This window comes from Triticum aestivum, chromosome 1B, assembly GCF_018294505.1.
Source record: "Triticum aestivum cultivar Chinese Spring chromosome 1B, IWGSC CS RefSeq v2.1, whole genome shotgun sequence".
In the NCBI taxonomy this organism is placed as follows: domain Eukaryota; kingdom Viridiplantae; phylum Streptophyta; class Magnoliopsida; order Poales; family Poaceae; genus Triticum; species Triticum aestivum.
The window spans coordinates 170,176,725-170,197,517 of record NC_057795.1 but is presented as its reverse complement, the minus strand read 5'-3'; the positions used below and the strand labels follow the sequence as shown (position 1 = coordinate 170,197,517).

At 39.8% G+C, this 20,793-nt stretch overlaps 3 long non-coding RNA genes across 4 annotated transcripts in view; all 3 read left to right on the top strand.

Moving 5' to 3' along the window:
- LOC123114101 (uncharacterized) overlaps window positions 1-20,793 on the top strand; it is a 37,877-nt gene that overhangs the window by 11,079 nt on the left and 6,005 nt on the right. The window contains exons 27-47 of one of the 2 annotated variants that reach the window (XR_006456409.1): window positions 67-127; window positions 288-385; window positions 524-629; window positions 2,872-2,919; window positions 3,000-3,067; window positions 3,253-3,307; window positions 6,557-6,654; window positions 6,793-6,898; window positions 7,048-7,095; window positions 7,176-7,243; window positions 7,429-7,483; window positions 10,532-10,592; window positions 10,753-10,850; window positions 10,989-11,094; window positions 11,233-11,280; window positions 11,361-11,428; window positions 11,614-11,668; window positions 12,413-12,469; window positions 12,603-12,663; window positions 12,824-12,921; window positions 13,060-13,804. This is a non-coding gene — a long non-coding RNA (uncharacterized lncRNA). Of the gene's footprint in view, window positions 1-66; window positions 128-287; window positions 386-523; window positions 630-906; window positions 975-2,871; window positions 2,920-2,999; window positions 3,068-3,252; window positions 3,308-6,556; window positions 6,655-6,792; window positions 6,899-7,047; window positions 7,096-7,175; window positions 7,244-7,428; window positions 7,484-10,531; window positions 10,593-10,752; window positions 10,851-10,988; window positions 11,095-11,232; window positions 11,281-11,360; window positions 11,429-11,613; window positions 11,669-12,412; window positions 12,470-12,602; window positions 12,664-12,823; window positions 12,922-13,059; window positions 13,805-20,793 lie in introns of both variants that reach the window. The other variant, XR_006456410.1, reaches the window with a different exon arrangement.
- On the top strand, window positions 14,579-16,231 carry LOC123114117 (uncharacterized). The gene is made up of 5 exons (XR_006456414.1): window positions 14,579-15,331; window positions 15,470-15,575; window positions 15,725-15,772; window positions 15,853-15,920; window positions 16,106-16,231. It is a non-coding gene; the product is annotated as an uncharacterized lncRNA (long non-coding RNA).
- LOC123114110 (uncharacterized) lies at window positions 16,358-17,797 on the top strand. The gene is made up of 3 exons (XR_006456412.1): window positions 16,358-16,971; window positions 17,103-17,163; window positions 17,324-17,797. It is a non-coding gene; the product is annotated as an uncharacterized lncRNA (long non-coding RNA).

Sequence of the window (20,793 nt, the reverse complement as noted above, 5' to 3'; positions counted from 1 at the left end):
TGTTTTTAGATGCGCTGTATCCATAACTACCTATTGGCACCTGATATTTGTGCTCAAAAAATGCAGTACGGACCAACAAAATGGTCTCATTGCAAGGTGGACATATAGGCAAGACATGTCAAGAGAGGTACCCTTTTGATTGTTTTATTTTTATGGTTTATTGATTGTATTTTGCATTTCCCCCTTTGTGCAAGACAAATAGGGAATGTTTACTAATCTAGAAACACACTGGTTATGTGAAGAGCTGATTGGTAAATATGAAGCTGATTTTAAATTCATACATACAGAGAGAAGCTTGGACTATGGAGGAGGAACATGCACTGATTAATGCCCATCGGATATATGGGAATAGATGGGCAGAAATAGCAAAAGTTCTTCCCTGAAGGTACCATCAAACAACTTGCATCTTATTGGGATAATGTAGCCTAGCCTTGGCCCTCTTCGTTACCAGATTCCTAGCCCCTGCCACCTCCTCATTCTTTCCTGCACACCATAACGTGTACCACACATTTGAACATTGCAGGAATCGGGTACTTCTATTTGTTCTTAGGTTCTTCTCACCTATAGCTAAAGTCAAAGAAGACAAAACCAAGTGGATTATTGGAGTTACAAGATACACAAAATCATCGGTAAGTTTCTATCCTTTTAAACGGCCAGATTATGAATTTTGATCAGTTTGTCTGACTTGTTTTAAACTGAATCCTTGATTCCTTGATAACTTTGATCATAAACTGATTCCCAAGTATATTTGACTCATATGATGCTTATTACATCACAGGTCAACTAAATCTTCTTTTCTAATATGACTGTTGGTGCTGCTCATGAGGCAAGCTACTTTTCTTGCTTTGAAGAATAAATCATTTACATTGTGGTCACTCACATTTTAAGTTGCTCATGCCATTTCAGGCTAGCCACCGACTTGGAAGCGATGAGAGGCAATCACTATTGTCAACTTGAAACGTATAATTTTTTAGGTATGAATGGCTTACCTTAGCCAGATTTTCTATAAGAATTTTGCTCATGATACATGCCTTGCTTTCTCTAGTAAGTAGAACAAGAACACATTTAACTTTTCTTTTCTGTTCATAGTCCTACAATCTTGTGGGTAGTGTTGAAGATAATCGCTTAATCAACCTAATCAACCTCTAATCGTTTTCGGGAACGAAGATCTGAATCACCCTCCCGCCTCGAGAGAAATCAGTTTAGTCATTCAGGTTCTGGTATTTCTTTATAGCTTTCTGAGTTTACCTCGGTCTTTTATGTATTTGCTTTCTGTTTGTGCCCCTATCTATTTCTGTTTCTTGTGTGCAAGCGCTCCATTCTGTGTGTGTCCGACTTTGTGTGGCTTGACTCTCTTGTGTGTGTGGCTTGACTGTCTGTGTGTGTCACTGTGTGTTTGACTGTGTGTGAATATTGCATTTGACTGTGATGCGTTACTGTGTGTTTGACTCTGTGTGTGTGATTGTGTGAATATTGTGCATTTGACTGTGATGTGTGACTGTGTGAGTATTGTATTTTGACAATGACTATGTGTGGCTTGACTGTGTGTGTGTGACTTGTATGCTTTGCTGAATGATTGGTTGTTGTGGCTTAACACTGCCTCTGCCGGTCCCAAGCCCGGATGTGAAAATGTGGAGGGAGTTTGTTTCTTGTGTGCAAGTGCTACATTGTGTGTGTGACTGTGTGTGTGATGTGTTCGTATCTATGTCTGTTTCTTTTGTCTTGATTGTGTGCAAGTGCTTGATTGGGTGTGTGCTTGTGTGACAATGCGTGTATTGCATTTGCTTGACGGTGTGGTTTGTATAACTTGTGTTTTATATGTCAGGATTGATTGTTGTTTGTTGAATTTGAACAGATCTAACACTATTCTTTTTTCTAAACTTTTTTGTGATTATGTCTTATGTGGATACCATACTCTTTTTTGTAATATTGTTGTCCGGTCACTGGAATAACGCTTTTCTAAGTATTTAAGGTACAGCCATGTAGATCTAGACATGATGCTGATGGGTTGGGTTTGCATACAATGCAGGTATATTTACGTTCTTTACATTTTGCGACAGTCCCAAAACTTTTATTTAGCCAAATCTTGCTACTTCTGTTTTTAGATGCGCTGTATCCATAACTACCTATTGGCACCTGATATTTGTGCTCAAAAAATGCAGTATGGACCAACAAAATGGTCTCAATGCAAGGTGGACATATAGGCAAGACATGTCAAGAGAGGTACTCTTTTGATTGTTTTATTTTTATGGTTTATGGATTGTATTTTGCATTTCCCCCTTTGTGCAAGACAAATAGGGAATGTTTACTAATCTAGAAACACACTGGTTATGTGAAGAGCTGATTGGTAAATATGAAGCTGATTTTGAATTCATACATACAGAGAGAAGCTTGGACTATTGAGGAGGAACATGCACTGATTAATGCCCATCGGGATGGGAATAGATGGGCAGAAATAGCAAAAGTTCTTCCTAGAACGTACCGTCAAACAACTTGCATCTTATTGGGATAATGTAGCCTAGCCTTGGCCCTCTTTGTTACCAGATTCCTAGCCCCTGCCACTTCCTCATTCTTTCCTGTACATCATAACGTGTACCACACATTTGAACATTGCAGGAATCGGGTACTTCTATTTGTTCTTAGGTTCTTCTCACCTATAGCTAAAGTCAAAGACGATGAAGCCAAGTGGATTATTGGAGTTACAAGATACACAAAATCATCGGTAAGTTTCTATCCTTTCAAATGGCCGGATTATGAGTTTTGATCAGTTTGTCTGACTTGTTTTAAACTGAATCCTTGATTCCTTGATAACTTTGATCATAAACTGATTCCCAAGTATTTTTGACTCATATGATGCTTATTACATCAGAGGTCATCTAAATCTTCTTTTCTAATATGACTGTTGGTGCTGCTCATGAGGTAAGCTACTTTTCTTGCTTTCAAGAATAAATCATTTACATTGTGGTCACTCACATTTTAAGTTGCTCATGCCATTTCAGGCTAGCCACCGGCTTGGAAGCGATGAGAGGCAATCACTGTTGTCAACTTGAAACGTATAATTTTTTAGGTATGAATGGCTTACCTTAGCCAGATTTTCTATAAGAATTTTGCTCATGATACATGCCTTGCTTTCTCTAGTAAGTAGAACAAGAACACATTTAACTTTTCTTTTCTGTTCATAGTCCTACAAACTTGTGGGTAGTGTTGAAGATAATCGCTTAATCAACCTAATCAACCTCTAATCATTTTTAGGAACGAAGATCTGAATCACCCTCCCGCCTCGAGAGAAATCAGTTTAGTCATTCAGGTTCTGGTATTTCTTTATAGCTTTCTGAGTTTATTTCGGTCTTTCATGTATTTGCTTTTTGTTTGTGCCCCTATCTATTTCTGTTTCTTGTGTGCAAGCTCTCCATTCTGTGTGTGTCCGACTTTGTGTGGCTTGACTCTCTTGTGTGTGTGGCTTGACTGTCTGTGTGTTTGACTGTGTGTGAATATTGCATTTGACTGTGATGCGTTACTGTGTGTTTGACTCTGTGTGTGTGTTTGTGTGAATATTGTGCATTTGACTGTGATGTGTGACTGTGTGAGTATTGTATTTTGACAATGACTATGTGTGGCTTGACTGTGTGTGTGTGGCTTGTATGCTTTGCTGAATGATTGGTTGTTGTGGCTTAACACTGCCTCTGCCGGTCCCAAGCCCGGATGTGAAAATGTGGAGGGAGTCTGTTTCTTGTGTGCAAGTGCTACATTGTGTGTGTGACTGTGTGTGTGATGTGTTCGTATCTATGTCTGTTTCTTTTGTCTTGATTGTGTGCAAGTGCTTGATTGGGTGTGTGCTTGTGTGACCATGCGTGTATTGCATTTGCTTGACGGTGTGGTTTGTATAACTTGTGTTTTATATGTCAGGATTGATTGTTGTTTGTTGAATTTGAACAGATCTAACACTATTCTTTTTTCTAAACTTTTTTGTGATTATGTCTTATGTGGATACCATACTCTTTTTTGTATTATTGTTGTTCAGTCACTGGAATAACGCTTTTCTAAGTATTTAAGGTACAACCATGTAGATCTAGACATGATGCTGATGGGTTGGGTTTGCATACGATGCATGTATATTTACGTTCTTTACATTTTGCGACAGTCCCAAAACTTTTATTTAGCCAAATTTTGCTACTTCTCTTTTTAGATGCGCTGTATCCATAACTACCTATTGGCACCTGATATTTGTGCTCAAAAAATGCAGTATGGACCAACAAAATGGTCTCATTGCAAGGTGGACATATAGGCAAGACATGTCAAGAGAGGTACTCTTTTGATTGTTTTATTTTTATGGTTTATGGATTGTATTTTGCATTTCACCCTTTGTGCAAGACAAATAGGGAATGTTTACTAATCTAGAAACACATTGGTTATGTGAAGAGCTGATTGGTAAATATGAAGCTGATTTTGAATTCATACATACAGAGAGAAGCTTGGACTATTGAGGAGGAACATGCACTGATTAATGCCCATCAGGTATATGGGAATAGATGGGCAGAAATAGCAAAAGTTCTTCCTAGAAGGTACCGTCAAACAACTTGCATCTTATTGGGATAATATAGCCTAGCCTTGGCCCTCTTTGTTACCACATTCCTAGCCCCTGCTACCTCCTCATTCTTTCCTGCACATCATAACGTGTACCACACATTTGAACATTGCAGGAATCGGGTACTTCTATTTGTTCTTAGGTTCTTCTCACCTATAGCTAAAGTCAAAGAAGACAAAACCAAGTGGATTATTGGAGTTACAAGATACACAAAATCATTGGTAAGTTTCTATCCTTTCAAATGGCCGGATTATGAATTTTGATCAGTTTGTCTGACTTGTTTTAAACTGAATCCTTGATTCCTTGATAACTTTGATCATAAACTGATTCCCAAGTATTTTTGACTCATATGATGCTTATTACATCACATGTCATCTAAATCTTCTTTTCTAATATGACTGTTGGTGCTGCTCATGAGGTAAGCTACTTTTCTTGCTTTCAAGAATAAATCATTTACATCGTGGTCACTCACATTTTAAGTTGCTCATGCCATTTCAGGCTAGCCACCGGCTTGGAAGCGATGAGAGGCAATCACTGTTGTCAACTTGAAACATATAATTTATTAGCTATGAATGGCTTATCTTAGCCATATTTTCTATAAGAATTTTGCTCATGATACATGCCTTGCTTTCTCTAGTAAGTAGAACAAGAACACATTTAACTTTACTTTTTTGTTCATAGTCCTACAAACTTGTGGGTAGTGTTGAAGATAATCGCTTAATCAACCTAATCAACTTCTAATCGTTTTCAGGAACGAAGATCTGAATCACCCTCCCGCCTCGGGAGAAATCAGTTTAGTCATTCAGGTTCTGGTATTTATTTATGGCTTTCGGAGTTTACCTCGGTCTTTCATGTATTTGCTTTCTGTTTGTGCCCCTATCTATTTCTGTTTCTTGTGTGCAAGCACTCCATTCTCTGTGTGTCCGACTTTGTGTGGCTTGACTCTCTTGTGTGTGTGGCTTGACTGTCTGTGTGTGTCACTGTGTGTTTGACTGTGTGTGAATATTGCATTTGACTGTGATGCGTTACTGTGTGTTTGACTCTGTGTGTGTGATTGTGTGAATATTGTGCATCTGACTGTGATGTGTGGCTGTGTGAGTATTGTATTTTGACAATGACTGTGTGTGGCTTGACTGTGTGTGTGTGTTGCTTGTATGCTTTGCTGAATGATTGGTTGTTGTGGCTTAACACTGCCTCTGCCGGTCCCAAGCCCGGATGTGAAAATGTGGAGGGAGTCTGTTTCTTGTGTGCAAGTGCTACATTGTGTGTGTGACTGTATGTGTGATGTGTCCGTATCTATGTCTGTTTCTTTTGTCTTGATTGTGTGCAAGTGCTTGATTGGGTGTGTGCTTGTGTGACCTGCGTGTATTGCATTTGCTTGACGGTGTGGTTTGTATAACTTGTGTTTTATATGTCAGGATTGATTGTTGTTTGTTGAATTTGAACAGATCTAACACTATTCTTTTTTCTAAACTTTTTTGTGATTATGAATGTGGATACCATACTCTTTTGTATTATTGTTGTCCAATCACTGGAATAATGCTTTTCTAAGTATTTAAGGTACAACCATGTAGATCTAGACATGATGCTGATAGGTTGGGTTTGCATACAATGCAGGTATATTTACGTTCTTTACATTTTGCGACAGTCCCAAAACTTTTATTTAGCCAAATTTTGCTACTTCTGTTTTTAGATGCGCTGTATCCATAACTACCTATTGGCACCTGATATTTGTGCTAAAAAAATGCAGTATGGACCAACAAAATGGTCTCATTGCAAGGTGGACATATAGGCAAGACATGTCAAGAGAGGTACTTTTTTGATTGTTTTATTTTTATGGTTTATGGATTGTATTTTATATTTCCCCCTTTGTGCAAGACAAACAGGGAATGTTTACTAATCTAGAAACACACTGGTTATGTGAAGAGCTGATTGGTAAATATGAAGCTGATTTTGAATTCATACATACAGAGAGAAGCTTGGACTATTGAGGAGGAACATGCACTGATTAATGCCCATCGGGTATATGGGAATATATGGGCAGAAATAGCAAAACTTCTTCCTAGAAGGTACCGTCAAACAACTTGCATCTTATTGGGATAATGTAGTCTAGCCTTGGCCCTCTTTGTTACCAGATTCCTAGCCCCTGCCACTTCCTCATTCTTTCCTGCACATCATAACGTGTACCACACATTTGAACATTGCAGGAAGCGGGTACTTCTATTTGTTCTTAGGTTCTTCTCACCTATAGCTAAAGTCAAAGACGACGAAGCCAAGTGGATTTTTGGAGTTACAAGATACACAAAATCATCGGTAAGTTTCTATCCTTTCAAATGGCCGGATTATGAATTTTGATCAGTTTGTCTGACTTGTTTTAAACTGAATCCTTGATTCCTTGATAACTTTGATCATAAACTGATTCCCAAGTATTTTTGACTCATATGATGCTTATTACATCACAGGTCATCTAAATCTTCTTTTCTAATATGACTGTTGGTGCTGCTCATGAGGTAAGCTACTTTTCTTGCTTTCAAGAATAAATCATTTACATCGTGGTCACGCACATTTTAAGTTGCTCATGCCATTTCAGGCTAGCCACCGGCTTGGAAGCGATGAGAGGCAATCACTGTTGTCAACTTGAAACGTATAATTTTTTAGGTATGAATGGCTTACCTTAGCCAGATTTTCTATAAGAATTTTGCTCATGATACATGCCTTGCTTTCTCTAGTAAGTAGAACAAGAAAACATTTAACTTTTCTTTTCTGTTCATAGTCCTACAAACTTGTGGGTAGTGTTGAAGATAATCGCTTAATCAACCTAATCAACCACTAATCGTTTTTAGGAACGAAGATCTGAATCACCCTCCCGCCTCGAGAGAAATCAGTTTAGTCATTCAGGTTCTGGTATTTCTTTATAGCTTTCTGAGTTTATTTCGGTCTTTCATGTATTTGCTTTTTGTTTGTGCCCCTATCTATTTCTGTTTCTTGTGTGCAAGCGCTCCATTCTGTGTGTGTCCGACTTTGTCTGGCTTGACTCTCTTGTGTGTGTGGCTTGACTGTCTTGTGTGTCACTGTGTGTTTGACTGTGTGTGAATATTGCATTTGACTGTGATGCGTTACTGTGTGTTTGACTCTGTGTGTGTGATTGTGTGAATATTGTGCATTTGACTGTGATGTGTGACTGTGTGAGTATTGCATTTTGACAATGACTATGTGTGGCTTGACTGTGTGTGTGTGGCTTGTATGCTTTGCTGAATGATTGGTTGTTGTGGCTTAACACTGCCTCCGCCGGTCCCAAGGCCGGATGTGAAAAATGTGGAGGGAGTCTGTTTCTTGTGTGCAAGTGCTACATTGTGTGTGTGACTGTGTGTGTGATGTGTCCGTATCTATGTCTGTTTCTTTTGTCTTGATTGTGTGCAAGTGCTTGATTGGGTGTGTGCTTGTGTGACCATGCGTGTATTGCATTTGCTTGACGGTGTGGTTTGTATAACTTGTGTTTTATATGTCAGGATTGATTGTTGTTTGTTGAATTTGAACAGATCTAACACTATTCTTTTTTCTAAACTTTTTTGTGATTATGTCTTATGTGGATACCATACTCTTTTTTGTATTATTGTTGTCCAGTCACTGCAATAACGCTTTTCTAAGTATTTAAGGTACAACCATGTAGATCTAGACATGATGCTGATGGGTTGGGTTTGCATACAATGCAGGTATATTTACGTTCTTTACATTTTGCGACAGTCTCAAAACTTTTATTTAGCCAAATTTTGCTACTTCTGTTTTTAGATGCGTTGTATCCATAACTACCTATTGACACCTGATATTTGTGCTCAAAAAATGCAGTACGGACCAACAAAATGGTCTCATTGCAAGGTGGACATATAGGCAAGACATGGGAAGAGAGGTACTCTTTTGATTGTTTTATTTTTATGGTTTATGGATTGTATTTTGCATTTCACCCTTTGTGCAAGACAAATAGGGAATGTTTACTAATCTGGAAACACACTGGTTATGTGAAGAGCTGATTGGTAAATATGAAGCTGATTTTGAATTCATACATACAGAGAGAAGCTTGGACTATTGAGGAGGAACATGCACTGATTAATGCCCATCGGGATGGGAATAGATGGGCAGAAATAGCAAAAGTTCTTCCTAGAACGTACCGTCAAACAACTTGCATCTTATTGGGATAATGTAGCCTAGCCTTGGCCCTCTTTGTTACCAGATTCCTAGCCCCTGCCACTTCCTCATTCTTTCCTGCACGTCATAACGTGTACCACACATTTGAACATTGCAGGAATCGGGTACTTCTATTAGTTCTTAGGTTCTTCTCACCTATAGCTAAAGTCAGAGGGAACAAAACCAAGTGGATTATTGGAGTTACAAGATACACAAAATCATCGGTAAGTTTCTATCCTTTCAAATGGCCGGATTATGAGTTTTGATCAGTTTGTCTGACTTGTTTTAAACCGAATCCTTGATTCCTTGATAACTTTGATCATAAACTGATTCCCAAATATTTTTGACTTGTATGATGCTTATTACATCACAGGTCATCTAAATCTTCTTTTCTAATATGATTGTTGGTGCTGCTCATGAGGTAAGCTTCTTTTCTTGCTTTCAAGAATAAATCATTTACATTGTGGTCACTCACATTTTAAGTTGCTCATGCCATTTCAGGCTAGCCACCGGCTTGGAAGTGATGAGAGGCAATCACTGTTGTCAACTTGAAACGTATAATTTTTTAGGTATGAATGGCTTACCTTAGCCAGATTTTCTATAAGAATTTTGCTCATGTTACATGCCTTGCTTTCTCTAGTAAGTAGAACAAGAACACATATAACTTTTCTTTTCTGTTCATAGTCCTACAAACGTGTGAGTAGTGTTGAAGATAATCGCTTAATCAACCTAATCAATCTCTAATCATTTTCAGGAACGAAGATCTGAATCACCCTCACGCCTCGAGAGAAATCAGTTTAGTCATTCAGGTTCTGGTATTTCTTTATAGCTTTCTGAGTTTACTTCGGCCTTTCATGTATTTGCTTTCTGTTTGTGCCCCTATCTATTTCTGTTTCTTGTGTGCAAGCGCTCCATTCTGTGTGTGTCTGACTGTGTGGCTTGACTCTCTTGTGTGTGTGGCTTGACTGTCTGTGTGTGTCATTGTGTGTTTGACTGTGTGTGAATATTGCATTTGACTGTGATGCGTTACTGTGTGTTTGACTCTGTGTGTGTGATTGTGTGAATATTGTGCATTTGACTGTGGTGTGTGACTGTGTGAGTATTGTATTTTGACAATGACTGTGTATGGCTTGACTGTGTGTGTGGCTTGTATGCTTTGCTGAATGATTGGTTGTTGTGGCTTAACACTGCCTCTGCCGGTCCCAAGCCCGGATGTGAAAAGGTGGAGGGAGTCTGTTTCTTGTGTGCAAGTGCTACATTGTGTGTGTGACTGTGTGTGTGATGTGTCTGTATCTATGTCTGTTTCTTTTGTCTTGATTGTGTGCAAGTGCTTGATTGGGTGTGTGCTTGTGTGACCATGCGTGTATTGCATTTGCTTGACGGTGTGGTTTGTATAAATTGTGTTATATATGTTAGGATTAATTGTTGTTTGTTGAATTTGAACAGATCTAACACTATTCTTTTTTCTAAACTTTTTTGTGATTATGTCTTATATGGATACCATACTCTTTTTTGTATTATTGTTGTCCAGTCACTGGAATAACGCTTTTCTAAGTATTTAACGTACAGCCATGTAGATCTAGACGTGATGCTGATGGGTTGGGTTTGCATACAATGCAGGTATATTTACGTTCTTTACATTTTGTGACAGTCCCAAAACTTTTATTTAGCCAAATTTTGCTACTTCTTTTTTTAGATGCACTGTATCCATAACTACCATCCATAACTACCTATTGGCACCTGATATTTGTGCTCAAAATGTAGTATGGACCAACAAAATGGTCTCATTGCAAGGTGGACATATAGGCAAGAAATGTCAAGAGAGGTATTCTTTTGATTGTTTTATTTTTATGGTTTATGGATTGTATTTTGCATTTCCCCCTTTGTGCAAGACAAACAGGGAATGTTTACTAATTTAGAAACACACTGGTTATGTGAAGAGCTGATTGGTAAATATGAAGCTGATTTTGAATTCATACATACAGAGAGAAGCTTGGACTATTGAGGAGGAACATGCACTGATTAATGCCCATCAGGTATATGGGAATAGATGGGCAGAAATTGCAAAAGTTCTTCCTAGAAGGTACCGTCAAACAACTTGCATCTTATTGGGATAATGTAGCCTAGCCTTGGCCCTCCTTGTTACCAGATTCCTAGCCCCTGCCACTTCCTCATTCTTTCCTGCACATCATAACGTGTACCACACATTTGAACATTGCAGGAATCGGGTACTTCTATTTGTTCTTAGGTTCTTCTCACCTATAGCTAAAGTCAAAGACGACAAAACCAAGTGGATTATTGGAGTTACAAGATACACAAAATCATCGGTAAGTTTCTATCCTTTCAAATGGCCGGATTATGAATTTTGATCAGTTTGTCTGACTGAATCCTTGATTCCTTGATAACTTTGATCATAAACTGATTCCCAAGTATTTTTGACTCATATGATGCTTATTACATCACAGGTCATCTAAATCTTCTTTTCTAATATGACTGTTGGTGCTGCTCATGAGGTAAGCTACTTTTCTTGCTTTCAAGAATAAATCATTTACATTGTGGTCACTCACATTTTAAGTATCTCATGCCATTTCAGGCTAGCCACCGGCTTGGAAGCGATGAGAGGCAATCACTGTTGTCAACTTGAAACGTATAATTTTTTAGGTATGAATGGCTTACCTTAGCTAGATTTTCTATAAGAATTTTGCTCATGATACATGCCTTGCTTTCTCTAGTAAGTAGAACAAGAACACATTTAACTTTTCTTTTCTGTTCATAGTCCTACAAACTTGTGGGTAGTGTTGAAGATAATCGCTTAATCAACCTAATCAACCTCTAATCATTTTTAGGAACGAAGATCTGAATCACCCTCCCGCCTCGAGAGAAATCAGTTTAGTCATTCAGGTTCTGGTATTTCTTTATAGCTTTCTGAGTTTATTTCGGTCTTTCATGTATTTGCTTTTTGTTTGTGCCCCTATCTATTTCTGTTTCTTGTGTGCAAGCGCTCCATTCTGTGTGTGTCCGACTTTGTGTGGCTTGACTCTCTTGTGTGTGTGGCTTGACTGTCTGTGTGTGTCACTGTGTGTTTGACTGTGTGTGAATATTGCATTTGGCTGTGATGCGTTACTGTGTGTTTGACTCTGTGTGTGTGATTGTGTGAATATTGTGCATTTGACTGTGGTGTGTGACTGTGTGAGTATTGTATTTTGACAATGACTGTGTGTGGCTTGACTGTGTGTGTGGCTTGTATGCTTTGCTGAATGATTGGTTGTTGTGGCTTAACACTGCCTCTGACGGTCCCAAGCCCGGATGTGAAAATGTGGAGGGAGTCTGTTTCTTGTGTGCAAGTGCTACATTGTGTGTGTGATGTGTCCGTATCTATGTCTGTTTCTTTTGTCTTGATTGTGTGCAAGTGCTTGATTGGGTGTGTGCTTGTGTGACCATGCGTGTATTGCATTTGCTTGACGGTGTGGTTTGTATAATTTGTGTTTTATATGTCAGGATTGATTGTTGTTTGTTGAATTTGAACAAATCTAACACTATTCTTTTTTCTAAACTTTTTTGTGATTATGTCCTATGTGGATACCATACTCTTTTTTGTATTATTGTTGTCCAGTCACTGCAATAACGCTTTTCTAAGTATTTAAGGTACAACCATGTAGATCTAGACATGATGCTGATGGGTTGGGTTTGCATACAATGCAGGTATATTTACGTTCTTTACATTTTGCGACAGTCCCAAAACTTTTATTTAGTCAAATTTTGCTATTTCTGTTTTTAGATGCGCTGTATCCATCACTACCTATTGGCACCTGATATTTGTGCTCAAAAAATGCAGTACGGACCAACAGAATGGTCTCATTGCAAGGTGGACATATAGGCAAGACATGTCAAGAGAGGTACTCTTTTGATTGTTTTATTTTTATGGTTTATGGATTGTATTTTGCATTTCCCCCTTTGTGCAAGACAAACAGGGAATGTTTACTAATCTAGAAACACACTGGTTATGTGAAGAGCTGATTGGTAAGTATGAAGCTGATTTTGAATTCATACATACAGAGAGAAGCTTGGACTATTGAGGAGGAACATGCACTGATTAATGCCCATCGGGTATATGGGAATAGATGGGCAGAAATAGCAAAAGTTCTTCCTAGAAGGTACCGTCAAACAACTTGCATCTTATTGGGATAATGTAGCCTAGCCTTGGCCCTCTTTGTTACCAGATTCCTAGCCCCTGCCACCTACTCATTCTTTCCTGCACATCATAACGTGTACCACACATTTGAACATTGCAGGAATCGGGTACTTCTATTTGTTCTTATGTTCTTCTCACCTATAGGTAAAGTCAAAGAAGACAAAACCAAGTGGATTATTGGAGTTACAAGATACACAAAATCATCGGTAAGTTTCTATCCTTTCAAATGGGCGGATTATGAATTTTGATCAGTTTGTCTGACTTGTTTTAAACTGAATCCTTGATTCCTTGATAACTTTGATCATAAACTGATTCCCAAGTATTTTTGACTCATATGATGCTTATTACTCCCTCCATTCCTTTATATAAGGTGTATTTATTTTTTGATAAAATTCCATAATGTAAGGTGCATTTCTTCTAATTCCTCATAATTCCCTTATTAGACATCTAGAAAAATGGAAAGTATCCCTCTCCTGATTGTCTGTATCTCTCCTTTAGCAAAAGAAGGAAAGTATCTCTCTGTCGATTGCATGCATCTCTTACTTTCCTGGACTAATTGATTTACTTACCACTAATCAACAAATTTGCCAAGGGTATTTCAGTCCTAACATGTCTATAATTTCGTGCCTTGGTCACCGTGCTGAAAATAATACACCTTACATAATCGTATGGAGGGAGTACATCACAGGTCATCTAAATCTTCTTTTCTAATATGACTGCTTGTGCTGCTCATGAGGTAAGCTACTTTTCTTGCTTTCAAGAATAAATCATTCACATCGTGGTCACTCACATTTTAAGGTGCTCATGCCATTTCAGGCTAGCCACCGGCTTGGAAGCGATTTTAGGTATGAATGCTTACCTTAGGCAGATTTTCTATAAGAATTTTGCTCATGATACATGCCTTGCTTTCTCTAGTAAGTAGAACAAGAACACATTTAACTTTTCTTTTCTGTTCATAGTCCTACAAACTTGTGGGTAGTGTTGAAGATAATCGCTTAATCAACCTAATCAACCTCTAATCGTTTTTAGGAACGAAGATCTGAATCACCCTCCCGCCTCGAGAGAAATCAGTTTAGTCATTCAGGTTCTGGTATTTCTTTATAGCTTTCTGAGTTTACCTCGGTCTTTCATGTATTTGCTTTCTGTTTGTGCCCCTATCTATTTCTGTTTCTTGTGTGCAAGCGCTCCATTCTGTGTGTCTCCGACTTTGTGTGGCTTGACTCTCTTGTGTGTGTGGCTTGACTGTCTGTGTGTGTCCGACTTTATGTGGCTTGACTCTCTTGTGTGTGTGGCTTGACTGTCTGTGTGTGTCACTGTGTGTTTGACTGTGTGTGAATATTGCATTTGACTGTGATGCGTTACTGTGTGTTTGACTCTGTGTGTGTGATTGTGTGAATATTGTGCATTTGACTGTGATGTGTGACTGTGTGAGTATTGTATTTTGACAATGACTGTGTATGGCTTGACTGTGTGTGTGGCTTGTATGCTTTGCTGAATGATTGGTTGTTGTGACTTAACACTGCCTCTGCCGGTCCCAAGCCCGGATGTGAAAATGTGGAGGGAGTCTGTTTCTTGTGTGCAAGTGCTACATTATGTGTGTGACTGTGTGTGTGTTGTGTCTGTATCTATGTCTGTTACTTTTGTCTTGATTGTGTGCAAGTGCTTGATTGGGTGTGTGCTTGTGTGACCATGCGTGTATTGCATTTGCTTGACGGTGTGGTTTGTATAACTTGTGTTTTATATGTCAGGATTGATTGTTGTTTGTTGAATTTGAACAGATATAACACTATTCTTTTTTCTAAACTTTTTTGTGATTATGTCTTATGTGGATACCATACTCTTTTTTGTAATATTGTTGTCCAATCACTGGAATAACGCTTTTCTAAGTATTTAAGGTACAGCCATGTAGATCTAGACATGATGCTGATGGGTTAGGTTTGCATACAATGCAGGTATATTTACGTTCTTTACATTTTGCGACAGTCCCAAAACTTTTATTTAGCCAAATTTTGCTAATTCTGTTTTTAGATGCGCTGTATCCATAACTACCTATTGGCACCTGATATTTGTGCTCAAAAAATGCAATATGGACCAACAAAATGGTCTCAAGAGAGGTACTCTTTTGATTGTTTTATTTTTATGGTTTATGGATTGTATTTTGCATTTCCCCCTTTGTGCAAGACAAACAGGGAATGTGTACTAATCTAGAAACACACTGGTTATGTGAAGATCTGATTGGTAAATATTAAGCTGATTTTGAATTCATACATACAGAGAGAAGCTTGGACTATTGAGGAGGAACATGCACTGATTAATGCCTATCGGGTATATGGGAATAGATGGGCAGAAATAGCAAAAGTTCTTTCTAGAAGGTACCGTCAAACAACTTGCATCTTATTGGGATAATGTAGCCTAGCCTTGGCCCTCTTTGTTACCAGATTCCTAGCCCCTGCCACTTCCTCATTCTTTCCTGCACATCATAACTAGTACCACACATATGAACATTGCAGGAATCGGGTACTTCTATTTGTTCTTAGGTTCTTCTCACCTATAGCTAAAGTCAGAGGCAACAAAATCAAGTGGATTATTGGAGTTACAAGATACACAAAATCATCGGTAAGTTTCTATCCTTTCGAATGGCCGGATTATGAGTTTTGATCAGTTTGTCTGACTTGTTTTAAACTGAATCCTTGATTCCTTGATAACTTTGATCATAAACTGATTCCCAAGTATTTTTGACTCGTATGATGCTTATTACATCACAGGTCATCTAAATCTTCTTTTCTAATATGATTGTTGGTGCTGCTCATGAGGTAAGCTTCTTTTCTTGCTTTCAAGAATAAATCATTTACATTGTGGTCACTCACATTTTAAGTTGCTCATGCCATTTCAGGCTAGCCACCGGCTTGGAAGTGATGAGAGGCAATCACTGTTGTCAACTTGAAATGTATAATTTTTTAGGTATGAATGGCTTACCTTAGCCAGATTTTCTATAAGAATTTTGCTCATGTTACATGCCTTGCTTTCTCTAGTAAGTAGAACAAGAACACATATAACTTTTCTTTTCTGTTCATAGTCCTACAAACGTGTGGGTAGTGTTGAAGATAATCGCTTAATCAACCTAATCAATCTCTAATCATTTTCAGGAACGAAGATCTGAATCACCCTCACGCCTCGAGAGAAATCAATCTAGTCATTCAGGTTCTGGTATTTCTTTATAGCTTTCTGAGTTTACTTCGGTCTTTCATGTATTTGCTTTCTGTTTGTGCCCCTATCTATTTCTGTTTCTTGTGTGCAAGCGCTCCATTCTGTGTGTGTCTGACTGTGTGGCTTGACTCTCTTGTGTGTGTGGCTTGACTGTCTGTGTGTGTCACTGTGTGTTTGACTGTGTGTGAATATTGCATTTGACTGTGATGCGTTACTGTGTGTTTGACTCTGTGTGTGTGATTGTGTGAATATTGTGCATTTGACTGTGGTGTGTGACTGTGTGAGTATTGTATTTTGACAATGACTGTGTGTGGCTTGACTGTGTGTGTGGCTTGTATGCTTTGCTGAATGATTGGTTGTTGTGGCTTAACACTGCCTCTGCCGGTCCCAAGCCCGGATGTGAAAATGTGGAGGGAGTCTGTTTCTTGTGTGCAAGTGCTACATTGTGTGTGTGACTGTGTGTGTGATGTGTCCGTATCTATGTCTGTTTCTTTTGTCTTGATTGTGTGCAAGTGCTTGATTGGGTGTGTGCTTGTGTGACCATGCGTGTATTGCATTTGCTTGACGGTGTGGTTTGTATAAATTGTGTTTTATATGTCAGGATTAATTGTTGTTTGTTGAATTTGAACAGATCTAACACTATTCTTTTTTCTAAACTTTGTTCTGATTATGTCTTATGTGGATACCATACTCTTTTTTGTATTATTGTTGTCCAGTCACTGGAATAACGCTTTTCTAAGTATTTAACGTACAGCCATGTAGATCTAGACGTGATGCTGATGGGTTGGGTTTGCATACAATGCAGGTATATTTACGTTCTTTACATTTTGCGACAGTCCCAAAACTTTTATTTAGCCAAATTTTGCTAATTCTGTTTTTAGATGCGCTGTATCCATAACTACCTATTGGCACCTGATATTTGTGCTCAAAATGTAGTATGGACCAACAAAATGGACTCATTGCAAGGTGGACATATAGGCAAGAAATGTCAAGAGAGGTATTCTTTTGATTGCTTTATTTTTATGGTTTATGGATTGTATTTTGCATTTCCCCCTTTGTGCAAGACAAACATGGAATGTTTACTAATTTAGAAACACACTAGTTATGTGAAGAGCTGATTGGTAAATATGAAGCTGATTTTGAATTCATACATACAGAGAGAAGCTTGCACTATTGAGGAGGAACATGCACTGATTAATGCCCATCAGGTATATGGGAATAGATGGGCAGAAATAGCAAAAGTTCTTCCTAGAAGGTACCGTCAAACAACTTGCATCTTATTGGGATAATGTAGCCTAGCCTTGGCCCTCCTTGTTACCAGATTCCTAGCCCCTGCCACTTCCTCATTCTTTCCTGCACATCATAACATGTACCACACATTTGAACATTGCAAAAATCGGGTACTTCTATTTGTTCTTCGGTTCTTCTCACCTATAGCTAAAGTCAAAGACGACAAAACCAAGTGGATTATTGGAGTTACAAGATACACAAAATCATCAGTAAGTTTCTATCCTTTCAAATGGCCGGATTATGAATTTTGATCAGTTTGTCTGACTGAATCCTTGATTCCTTGATAACTTTGATCATAAACTGATTCCCAAGTATTTTTGACTCATATGATGCTTATTACATCATAGGTCATCTAAATCTTCTTTTCTAATATGACTGTTGGTGCTGCTCATGAGGTAAGCTACTTTTCTTGCTTTCAAGAATAAATCATTTGCATTGTGGTCACTCACATTTTAAGTTGCTCATGCCATTTCAGGCTAGCCATCGGCTTGGAAGCGATGAGAGGCAATCACTGTTGTCAACTTGAAACATATAATTTTTTAGGTATGAATGGCTTACCTTAGCTAGATTTTCTATAAGAATTTTGCTCATGTTACATGCCTTGCTTTCTCTAGTAAGTAGAACAAGAACACATTTAACTTTTCTTTTCTGTTCATAGTCCTACAAACTTGTGGGTAGTGTTGAAGATAATCGCTTAATCAACCTAATCAACCTCTAATCGTTTTTAGGAACGAAGATCTGAATCACCCTCTCGCCTCGAGAGAAATCAGTTTAGTCATTCAGGTTCTGGTATTTCTTTATAGCTTTCCGAGTTTACTTCGGTCTTTCATGTATTTGCTTTCTGTTTGTGCCACTATCTATTTCTGTTTCTTGTGTGCAAGCGCTCCATTCTGTGTGTGTCCGACTTTGTGTGGCTTGACTCTCTTGTGTATGTGGCTTGACTGTCTGTGTGTGTCACTGTGTGTTTGACTGTGTGTGAATATTGCATTTGACTGTGATGCGTTACTGTGTATTTGACTGTGTGTGTGTGATTGTGTGAATATTGTGCATTTTACTGTGATGTGTGACTGTGTGAGTATTGTATTTTGACAATGACTGTGTGTGGCTTGACTGTTTGTGTGGCTTGTATGCTTTGCTGAATGATTGGTTGTTGTGGCTTAACACTGCCTCTACCGGTCCCAAGCCCGATGTGAAAATGTGGAGGGAGTCTGTTTCTTGTGTGCAAGTGCTACATTGTGTGTGTGATGTGTCCGTATCTATGTCTGTTTCTTTTGTGTTGATTGTGTGCAAGTGCTTGATTGGGTGTGTGCTTGTGTGACCATGTGTGTATTGCATTTGCTTGACGGTGTGGCCTGTATGCTTTGCTGAATGATTGGTGTTGTATAACTTGTGTTTTTGTATTGTTGTGGTTTAACACTGCCTTTGCCTGTCTCAAGCCCGGATGCAAAAATGTGGAGGGAGCCGCAGTTACCTCCTTTGTATTGTTTGCCATAGAATGTGGATAAAAATTACTCTGTCCTAATTGAATAGTGAATCTTCACATAATGTCGAAGCATGTGATTCAGGCTATGAGATGCATCCTTCCTTGCTATGAAAAATCTAGCAAGTGTAATTGTTGTTAGAATTTGTCCCGTCCCTTCTCCTAAGTTAATCTCGCTGGTTTCTTAAATCTTGTTAGCACCGATGTTCTTCTCTGCTAAAATATACACTTAAAAATCAGTCATCCGTTTTTTATTTGGCTTTAGGTTGAATTTTTGTGGCTACCTCATTTGTCTATCACTCGCGAGTGGTGTCGGGTTTATTTGCCGTTGGTCTTTTTATTCAGGTCGCGGGTCGCACACTCCTTGTTTGGACTCCGACCCATGTAGGGTGTCCTTTTCAGTTGTGTCATTTTCTAGAGGGGGTGAGCTTCTAAGAGTGTGTGTGTGTGTGTGTGAGGGAGGGGAGGAGCTGACTTCGTCGCACGACCAGGAAGGCACTCTGTAGGCTCGTGCGTAGCTGACTTCAGCATACGACAAGTAAGGCACTGTGTAGGCCCGTGCATCCCCTTTTCCCCTTTTTGATTCAATTCATTTTAGATGAAGAGCAGCCACCTCATTCTGGTCCGAGAGCCAAAATCCGATTCTCCTCGGTGTTCGAGTGCAGCTATGCGGGGTGATGGGGGAGAAATTGGTAGCCATCCAGCCGAACCTAGCGACGATAGCAAAATTGGTAGCGTTGAATATAATCTGTTTGTCTTCGTGTCTTCGTATGTCCACCCCGCTTCCACTCGAGAATAGCATATGAATTATTTGTTTTGAATTTCACATGAGATAACTTTGGTCAATGATGTAAAAATGAGTTATTGCTCTTTGCTCATCGGTCAGCTGACGGGGGCTGTGCTAGCATGTGTTTTATTGGGTCGAAAGTGGTGGTGTTTTTTCTGCCATTTCTGTTAGTTCAGTGTGTCGTGTACGTGCTCTTCATTAGCATCTCATTGTTAGATTGTGGACACAAATGAAGCCTCCTCAGCCGTTTCGATTCTGGGCCGTCGGATTGTCTCCCCGAGCGCGTCCTGGCCGTTGGATCTCCGGGTGGACCGATACTGGCCGTTGGATCATGAGATGGAGAGGTCCTGGCCGTCGGATCAATAGCAAACACTGCTACAATGAATAGTGTCCACCCTTGCTGTGCCACCGCCTGTAAATCTCATGCTCCACCGAGGGCATTATCGTCTTTTCACAGGCTGGCGCATAAAAGGCCGCACACCCTATTCTCCTCCTCCCGTCCTCGCCTCCGCCCCCGTCGCCCCCTCGCGCTCACGCCCCTCTCCTTCGTTCCTCCGACGCTGTGTTCCCCTCCTCCCCTCCTCGTCGTTCTTCTCCCGCCACCGAGCTCGTCGCCGCTGCTCTCCCTGCCGAGCTCGCCGCACTCGCGTTGTCCGTACATGGACACATCCGGGCGGATCTGGTCGCTAGGCGGCATGGGGCTGTGGATCCGACGAGCTCACTGCGGCGGCCGGCAGTTTCCTCTGTGAGAGAGAGAGATAGAGAGGAAAGTGAGAGAGTGCCAGGGGAGGAGAAGAAAAGAGTGGAGGGAGAGATGCGGCAAGGCAGCGGTCAGTCCGTCGGCGCCGCACACGGAGGAGACGCGGCGAGGAGGAGCACGAGCCACCGCAGCCACTGGAGCAGTGGGTCGTCGCGCCATCGACGGGAGGAAGCCGGGCGGAGTGCGCCGTCGCCACCGGCTGCACCCTAGGCGACGCCGACAGGCACCAGTGGATCGATCCGGTGCCAAAAACCGTCCCAGGCCCGCTGCATCTCCTGCTCTGGCGAGGCACTCCTGCAGAGGCCATTCT